Here is a 10101-nt window from a genome sequence, read left to right on the forward strand (position 1 = left end):
TCGCGTTAGCTATAGAACCACTAGCAGAACTGATAAGAACAGAAAATAAAATAAGAGGGATAAAAATAAAAGAGAAGGAATATAAAATCAGTCTATTTGCAGATGACATTATAATATACTTAACAGAACCAGAAATATCAATAAAAAGTTGAAGGAATATGGAGAAGTATCAGGGTACAAGATCAACGCAAATAAAAGTGAAGCAATGCCAATGAATAATGCGGATTTCACAAAGTTTAAGAAAGAATCACCATTTAGATGGCAAACACAAACAATTCGATACCTAGGAATACAAATAAATAATAATCTTGGCCATCTATATAAACTAAATTATCAGCCATTAATGAAAAAATTACAAGACAACTTAGAGCACTGGAAAGACTTACCACTTACACTGATAGGAAGAATTATTATAGAGCAGCACAATTAAGATACCTATCAGATTTTTATCAAACAAGGGAAAAACCAAATTGGATCAGATTAGAGCTAGATAAAATAGGGGAGAAGATACCTGCACATATACTATATAAGTGGGATGAAAATTTGGTGCAACATAGGAATTCGCCAGTATTACACCATCTGCTCAACATTTGGAAGACGATTCATGTAGAAAGGAATAAAATAAATTATGAACTACCAAAATTAATATTGACACAAAATCAACTAATCCCTTTCACAATAAATAACCTTTCCTTCAGAGAATGGGAGAGAAAAGGGATCAAAAGAATAGAAAATTGTTTTTTGGGAAATAAATTATTATCTTTTGAACAAATGAAGGACAAATATAATATAACTCACGATACAATGTTTGCATACCACCAACTGAAAACCTACTTGAAGGACAAATTACAAGAAGGTTACAAGAAGGAAGCAATTTTGAATATGCGATTACAGACACAATGATAATTTAAAAATTTATAACAAACATGTACATCAAACTGCAAGAAAAGGAGAACGAGGAAACAAGCTGTAAACCTAAACAAAAATGGGAACAAGATCTAAACATAAAGATAAAGAATGAAACATGGGAAAAGCTATGCTCCGGAACTATGAGAAATACAATAAACACGAAGTTAAGCATGTGTAGAGCTCGTCGAAAGAATCAAAGACTTGTTGATCCAAACCAAGGCTTTTATTAGCAAAAGACAGGAGCTCTTCACAGGTGGCCAACCAGTCCGGAATGATCTGACCTGGCTAGGGACACAACCTTTTAAGGCCCAGACAGTAGGCGTGGCTTAGCCCTCAGCCAATCGCTGTAAGCACAGATACTGTAACTATATACATTGGTGATAGATCTGTACTATCACAGCATGATACAATATAATTGGTTACACAGGCTATACATCACACCCCAAAAGTTAAATAAATGGGACCCAACAGTATCTGACAGATGTTTTCGCTGCAAAAAGGAAATGGGAACAACAATACATGCAATTTGGGCATGTGAGAAAGTGAAAAATTTTTGGGAAGATCTAAACCAGATAGTAAATAAAATCACAAAAAGCAATATACCAAAAAAAACAGAGATCTAAGTAATATAAGAAATAAAGAATTTGGACTCGATTTGGATGGAGCACAAAAAAGATTTGTTATGTTAGCCCTAGTTGTAGCAAAAAAATGTATTATGTCGACCTGGAAATTAGAAGAAAACTTGAGAATACAACAATGGTACATAGAAATGAATAAATGAAAAAAAAAATAACATATAATTTAAGGAATAACATCACAATATTCAAACAAATATGGGAACCATACATGAAATACAATAGAGAAATCCCTACCACGGACCTCCAGCACCTAAAATGACAGAAGGAGAAGACAACGAAATGAATTGACTCAGTATATAAAAGTAAAAGACAAAAATTTGTTTATTTTTATTAAGTGACAACATTGTTTAACGGGTTTAATGTATCTTATAGATTGAACTTTGAATAAATGGGAAGAGGTTGAGGGAGGAAGGGAAGGGGGGAAAGGGGGAGAAAATGACACTATATATTCAAGAGAAAAATGTCTGCATGTATTTTGGTCAGTATGGTTCATAGTGTGAAAAATAAAAAAATAAAAAATAAAAAAAACTTTCCTCCCCTCAACTTAAACAGATGTCCTCTAGTATTTACCACTATCAGCCCAGGGAAAGAATGCTGGTCTCTCATAGTCTAATATACCTACCTTCTGTCATCTCTTATCCTTTCCCACTCTAATGAGAAAAGCCCCAGCTTTGTCTACCTTGCTTCATAAAATGTTCTCCAGTCTGATTTGATTTCAGATTTATTGTCAGAGTACATACATAACATGACATACCATCCTGAGATCCTTTTACCTGCGGGTGAGGCAGAATTACCACTTATTGGTATTGCAAAAAAAAACTGACTCAATGTACACATGTAAACAAATAAACACTATGCAATATAGAGATAGAAAAAAAATCAATAAAATGCAAAAATAAAAGTTTTCAGTTCAGGAGTCTGATGGCAGCTGTTCCTAAACCTGGTGGTGTGAGTCTTGTGGCACCTACACCTCTTTCCTGATGGTAGCAGTAAGAACAGAGCGCGTGCTGGGTGATGAGGGTCTTTGATGATTGCTACTCCTCTCCGATGGCAGCGCTCCCCGTAGATGTGCTCAATTGTGCAGAGTATTTTGACTGTGATGTCCTGGGATGTGTCCACTACCTTTTGCAGGGCTTTGTACTGGTGGGGTATAGGTGTCACCATACCAGGCCGTGATGAAGCTGGTCAGAACACTTTTCACAAGTAGAGGTGCTGCCATGCTTTCTTCACATTGTCATTAGTGTGTTGAATCCAGGAAAGATCCTCCGAGATAGTGACTCTGAGGAACTTAAATTTGCTCACCCTCTCCAACTCTGATCCCCTAATTATCATTGGATTGTCCACCTCTGGTTTTTTCCTTCCTGAAGTCAACAAACAGCTCCTTGGTTTTGGTAACATTGATTGTGAGGTTGTTGTTGGTGTACCATTCAGCATCTTGTCTACTGACTCATCGCCCCTTTTATACAACCCTCTACTATGGTATAGTCAGTGAATCTGTAGATAGCTATTATCGTACCGAGCCATACAGCTGTAGGTGTAAAGCAGGGGGCAAAGACCACAGCCCTGTGGTGTTCCAGTACTGATGGAAATTGTGGAGGAGATGTTCTTACTAATCCTCACTGATTGTGGTCTGGAGGTGAGGAAACCCATGATCCAATTACACAGTGGGATGTTGAGTGCCAGGTCTTGGAATTTGCTGATCAGTTTTGAGGGGATAGTGGTGTTAAATGTCAAACTGTAATTGATAAAGGACATCCTGATGAACGTATCTTTACCCTTCTAGGTGTTCCAGGGGCTTGTGAAGAGCCAGTAAGATGGCATTTGCCGTCGACCTGTTGCTATGCTACACAACATCCTGGTAAATTTCCTCTGCACCCACTCTATAGGTTCTCCCTACAATGAGGCAACCAGAACTGAATGCAAATTCCCAGTGTGAAGAGACTGAACTTATTCCTGGTTGAGGCCATGACCTGTGGCTGGACCATGGGGGCAGGAACCAGTTCCAGGTTGTGTTGCTGGAACTCACCACACCTACATCAAAACCATTTCCCAACACCGCGATCTCTCCTGGCCAGCAGCTCATACATCTATCTCGTCTGCATCCAACTTCCCATCCATGCCCTCGACTGTTACCTCTCCCATGGTCTCCAGACCAGTGACTCGGAATTCCCTGCCCAATTCCATTCAGGTGACGCCGTCGCCACCTGGGCCAAACCCATTGCCTTGGGGGGCATGGTTGGTGTAGCAGTTACCCCAACGCTTTCACAGCACCAGCGATTGGGACCGGACCTGCACCACTGTCTGTAAGGAGTTTGTACGTTCTCCCTGTGTCTGTGTGGGTTTTCCCCAGAGGGTTCTGGTTTCTTCCCACCATTCGAAACATACCAGGGGTTGTAGGCGAATGTGGTGCAAATGGGGAGCATTTACCTGTTACCCTGCTGTTGTCTAAATTTAAATTTAAATAGATCTCCATTCACATTCTTCCATGGATAATCATGAATCCTGAAGGCCAGCAGTTACCAGGCTCTTGAACATCCTACTCTTACACTAATCAGGGAGGGTTTCAACACAACAAAAAGGACAGCCTGCAATATTGCAGTCTCTTTTTTTTAACACTAGGATTACTGTGAATATTGATATCTATGTAATATTCTGCCTTTTAATTTTATTTATTTGGTATACTATTAAAGTTTTTCTTTACAAGCACCTGTTCAGCTACAGCAAGTAAGAATTTTGGACACATACATGTTTGACAATAAACTCATTCTCATGACTTGCTTATAATAGCTCATGTATATTACTGTACATGAAGTGTTGCTTTAATGCTTGCAAGTTACTATCACCTTATGATCTGTGTCATCTGATCAGTGATTGGGACACTATGTGCAGTACCACACTTTAGCCCAGGTGACTAGGGAAATAAACAAATATATTGCCTCTGAAACTCCTGGTCAAAAAGGAATGCATAGCAATCTACACGGTGCAGGGCAAGAGAAATCCGAGACTACACAACCCCAGTCCCATTTTATAGGATCTCCTCACGAAGACGCAGCTTCAAAGCCAGCCATCGTGGCTAAGCATTTGGTTGACACTCCTAAACACCATTCCCATCGCATTAGAGGCAGGAGAAAGAGGCTCGCTATTGGTGGACTGGCGGGGTATGCCACTGTCCATCGACGGAAGGATAATATTTCCCCAGATCCTCTTCTAAAGCACGTAGCTGCCCACTACAACTTCGTAAGGGCAACTGGGATAGGCAATTAAGGCCAGCCTTTCCCTTGGTTCATGAAACTCCAAAGGGCCCCTGCCTTTATTCAAAATATTGTTTTCAGTTGAGTGTGGAGTCACAAACAATGTGAACGATGTCAATGAAACGTGGATTTCACCACTGTCTGACATGATCGGATATTGTTATCAGTTCGTGGTCATAATCTCCTAACAGCAAAAGCAGGCCCTTCGGCCCATCTTGTCTGGGTTGACTAAATTGTCCATGCTGACCAAGTTATCTACCCAAGTTCATCCCATTTGCCTGCATTAAGCCCTGATCCCTCTGAATCCTTTCCATCCATGTTCCTTTCTAAATGGATCTTAAATGTTGTGATTCTCCCATGTCCTCTAGCAGCTGGTTCCACAGACCCACCACCCTCTGTGTGAAGAAACAACCCCCTCAGATCCCCTTTAAATCCCTGCCCTCTTGCCTTAAACCCATGCCTTCTAGTTTTCAACTCCCCTACTCTGGATAAAAGATTGTGACTATTTTCCTTATCCATCAGGATCCCTTGTAGCGGCCTGCGCACGGAGACGCGGATTGGCCCACAAAGTGGCTAGCCAACATGGTGACCGCACGGACCTGGGGGGGGGGGGCAGGTGATCTCCCGCATGGTAGGAAGATGGGGAACTGTGGTGGGGACTTCAGTCAATCCCAGGTGGGCACTCCAATGGAGCGCTACACCCTCACGTTTTTATAAACCTCTATAAGGCTGGTGATCTTCTTGTGAATCTTTCCACATTTACTTAATTGACTGAATCAACATTTCAAGATACCTTGGTGGGGTTTGAACTCCAAATTCTCTTGTTGGCCTTTGAAGATGTGTTGGTCACAACCACAAGGCTCCAGTGCTCAGGGAGAATGGAAGGTCGTGACAGTGGGCAACTGAACTACCTCATGTTGGCTGGTGGCCACATCAACAGTGACCTTGTCGTGAAAGAGCAGGGGCCCGAAGTTAATTTCACACAAGTTTGCTGAGTTAGTAACAAAATGTTTTTGAAATGTATTTATTTATTAGGATTATCATGTGTTTTCTGTTTTAAATAGCATCAACAGAGCAGGTGCTGAAGGAAATGTTTGAACAAAGTGACTCACAGGATGGGACGGTTTGTTTGCCTTGTGAGAGCCTGCGGTAATTTGATCCAAGGAAGAGAGATCGTCAAACCTGCAGCAACAGATGAAGGTGGGATGGGGGGGGGGGGGGGGGGGGTTGGGGGGGGGCCTGGTGGTGTGGGTGCCATGGGTTTGGAGGAGGTGCAGTTCCACTATCCTCTCCTCCGACAGCATGGACCACATCTCCCAGCTCTCAGATGACAGGAGCTGGCCCACTCTTCACCCAAAAGCCATGATTCAACGTGGAAGATTTACAGGAGCAGGTGGTGAAGGCAGAAACATTTGTCTGCCTTCACGGCTGCCCAGTGCCTCACCTCTCAAAAAAATCCCCCTGCTAAAATAAGTATTTCCAGGGCTTGCAAACAGTAGGCTGATCTGTCGGATTAACTGGATGACAAACGGATCAGCGTCTATTGCACTGATCGCCTGCTGGAAAACAAATAGGTCATTAATTCTGAGCTATTGCGAGAGCTGATAATTGCTTGGCCTTTCTTAGATAAATACGTTCTGTGCCTGCCTCCTGGAATCCAAGCTAATTTGTGATGAAAACAACCCCAGACCTGCATTTTTAGAGCCCCTTTCCACACTGCCGATTACATGGGTTGAACCAGGTAATCGCGCAGTGTGAAACATCCTGACCTGGCAGGGCAAGTTAAATTCAAACCAGGCTCTGACACTCAGTGGGGGCGAGTGTCAGGGCCTGGCCGAGTTAACTTACTAATGGCCTTCTGGCGGTGTGATGTAGCTCCAAACATAGTCAAAAGCCACCGGGGCTTCAGCCGACAATGGAAAGTAAGTGGATTTTAAGAGGGGGCGGACTTTATCCGCGTAGTGGGAGAAGAAGCCCAAACACCTCCTTAAGGATTTCATGGTCCTCAGGATCGGGAGGTCTAACAGGGAGTGAATTTGATCGGGGTCAGTACCAATGGCGCCATCCTCTACCACATAGGCCAGGAGCACCAGATATTTAATCTGGAACACAGTCTTACTATAGTTGAACGTGAGGTTTAGGCCTTGGCCATGTGGAGAAACCTCTGGAGATTGGCACTGTGGTCTTCCAGAGAGTGTCCACAAATGTGACATTGTCGAGATAAGGGAAGGTGGCTTTCAGTCTGTATTCATCGACCATTTTGTCTATCTGTCTCTGGAAGATTGAGACCCAATTAGTGATGCCAAAAGGGACCTTCCCGAACTGATACAGCTGCTTTCAAGTCGATGATCAAATAGATCTGGTACTGTGCAACTTTGTTTACCATGTCCAAAATTCAAGGGAGTGGGTGCAGATCCAGGAGTGTGAAACGATTATTGTTTGGCTATAATCAATCACTAGCCTGGACTTTTCTTCCCCTTTCATGACTACCACCTGGGCTGTCCATGGGCTGTTGCTGGGTTCAATGATGTTTTCTTTGAGCAGGTGCTGTGCCTCAGCTCAGATAAATTCCTGATCCCCTGCCTGCTCTTTGTGGCTATTGGTTTGCAATCAGGAGTCAGGTTCAGAAACATTGTGGGGGGGGAAATCAATATTTATGGTGGGGAGACCACATGTGGCGTCCAGCTTTTGGGACCTTCCATTCCGCACCGTAATTGGAGGGAGTCGGCCAGAATACTCCATGGGCACACTTTTAAGGTGACACAGGAAGTCCAGGCCCAGCAACACAGGAGCACACAAATCCTTCAGTACATACAATCGGAACTTACACAAAATTCCTCCCCCCCCACCCCCCTTTGACAATACCCCTGGATCATTGCAGAGTGCAAGTATGAGGCTAAAAAACTATGATAGTCCATCGGGTACACTCTTAAGCTGTACCACAAAGCTCTCCATGGAGCCAGTGTCTACCAAGCAATCAGCCAAATATCTGTTTACCCTCACCTCCATCGTCGAGTTATTTAATTGGTGAGGTATTACCTGATCCAGGATGACTGATGCCAGTGCTCCGGAAACCCCGTCACTCCCCATGCTGATGTCGACTCTCTTCTCTTGGCCTGCAGGCAGACAAGATGGCATCAACCACGAAGCGCGGCAAGATGGCCACCTTGGTTTCCTGTGATGCTTCACTTCTGGTGATGGGTCTCGCCACGAGGCACAGCAAGACACTGTCGGTGAACAGCACGGAGAGGTGGAGGCCAGTCCTTTGGGACTCGGGCATAGGTTGAACACTGATTTAGGGGTCACCCTCTTTGGGTTCCCCTTAGCCCTGCAGACCTTCACCCAGTGCTCTCACTTACCGCATCTTGAGCACACAGAGTCCTTCACAGGGCATCGAGCATGGGTGTGCTGTGCCTGTCCACAGAAGTAGCATCCCCGGCCGTGTGTGGCTGCAGCGGTTGGCGCTGGGGCTGCAAGGATCGCCGGCGCCCCAATGACCTGGTCTGCTGAAAGGGTGCCGCTTTCGCCCATGAGGTCATCAGCCCCTAGTTGGGCCTGTTTGAGTGCTTTCGCCAGTTTCAGGATGCTGGCCAAGTCTTTCTTCCCCAACTCCAGCAGTTGCTGCCTCATGTACCTCAACTTTATTCCTGCCACGAGGGTGTCCTGGATTTGTTCCTCCTCTCTCACCCGGGCCGTGATCGCCTCGTAGTGGCATTTTCTAGTCAGGGCCCACAGTTCAAGGACATAATCGTCCAGCAATTCACCCAGACACTGCTGACGTTAAGAGAGTCAGTGCCTCACCAGCACATCATTCTGGGGCCTCATGTAGCAGGCCTTCAAGCCTTCTAAGGCTGATTCATAGGTAACATAGTCTCTGATGACAGCAAACCCCTTGGGGCCGATTCAAGAAAGAAGTGCCGATCTCTGGAGACTATCGGAGTTGAAGACATCTTGTGTAGTCATCAGGTAGGACTGGAAGTACTCCAGCCAGTAGATGAATTCCTCCGGGGCAGAGGGTTGACCTGGAGCATACCTGGCTTCCACAGGGCTTCCATCGTGCTTCAAAGTTAAGCTATTAAAATTGTAACACGACTGATTGCACTCAGAGACAAGGAGTACAAACACCCTTTTAATAGCTTATAATCAATGGCGAGTAGACAAAATAGTCCTCAGGTGAATCTGAGTTAAGGCAAGAAAACTAGAGTTTATATTGGGGTAGGTGGGGTTGGAGCCAGGGGAGGAGCCAGCCATCTGAACAATACACAGTTCACTGGAGGGCCCCAGCCCAAAATGTCAATTGACCATTTCCCTCCACGGATGCTGCCTGACCTGTTGGACAATGATATTGTTCCTCGTCACTTAACCAAGGCCACAGAGTGTATTGGGAACACAAAACTCGATGATGCTTCCTTGACTGACACAGGGACAGCACGAACCTGCTGCCATTCAGTGAGATCATGTCCAACCTGCTCCACACCTCATCTACTCTTCTGAACTACCTCATCAGGGCTTGCAATTTCCCAATCTCCCAAAAATGTATCAACCTCCCCTTCAAATGTCCAATTGTTCCACCCAATCCAACAGAATAAACAAGTCTCATTGTGGGTGTATTGCTCTACTTATCAATTTGCTCCCCTCCCCCCACCACTTGCCTCATAACGAAATGACCTGAAACATAACCCTGGTTATTTTTCTCTCCACAGTTTCTTTCTGGCCTTGCTACTTTCAGAATTTCCCAATTTTACTGTAGATTTTTTATAGCTATTCCCTAAGTTTAGAAATGGAAAAAATTTCCATTTCAAATTTTGTTCAAACATCGCTCCGAGAAGCACCTCCGCATGACCTTTGGAGACGTGGAGCTGTACAGTCTGGAAGCAGGCCCTTCAGTCCATCTCCTCATTGCTGGGTCCTTCACCAACCCGAGCTCATCCCATTTGCCAGCCTTCGCCCCAAAACCCCCTAAACCTGTCCTATCTATGTACCTGCCTGAAGGTCCTTTATAGATTATCCCCACCTCTACCACCTCCTTTGGTAGTTCGTTCCGTATTCCCATCGCCCTTGATGTGGAAACGTTGCCCCTCAGGTGCCCTTTCAATCTCCCCCCCCACCCCTCGCACCTTAAACCAGTGCCCTTGCTTTTAGATTCCTATAAGATTACAAGACGTAGGAGCAGATTTAGGCTATTTTTACTTCAAAATATTGTTTTCAATTGAGTCTGGAGTCATGAACAAGCCAGAATGGGAAAGTATAGATTTCCTTCCCTGATCAACATCTGCTTCGCCATTTCCATCATGACTGATTTG

This window comes from Narcine bancroftii, chromosome 2, assembly GCF_036971445.1.
Source record: "Narcine bancroftii isolate sNarBan1 chromosome 2, sNarBan1.hap1, whole genome shotgun sequence".
NCBI classification, from domain to species: domain Eukaryota; kingdom Metazoa; phylum Chordata; class Chondrichthyes; order Torpediniformes; family Narcinidae; genus Narcine; species Narcine bancroftii.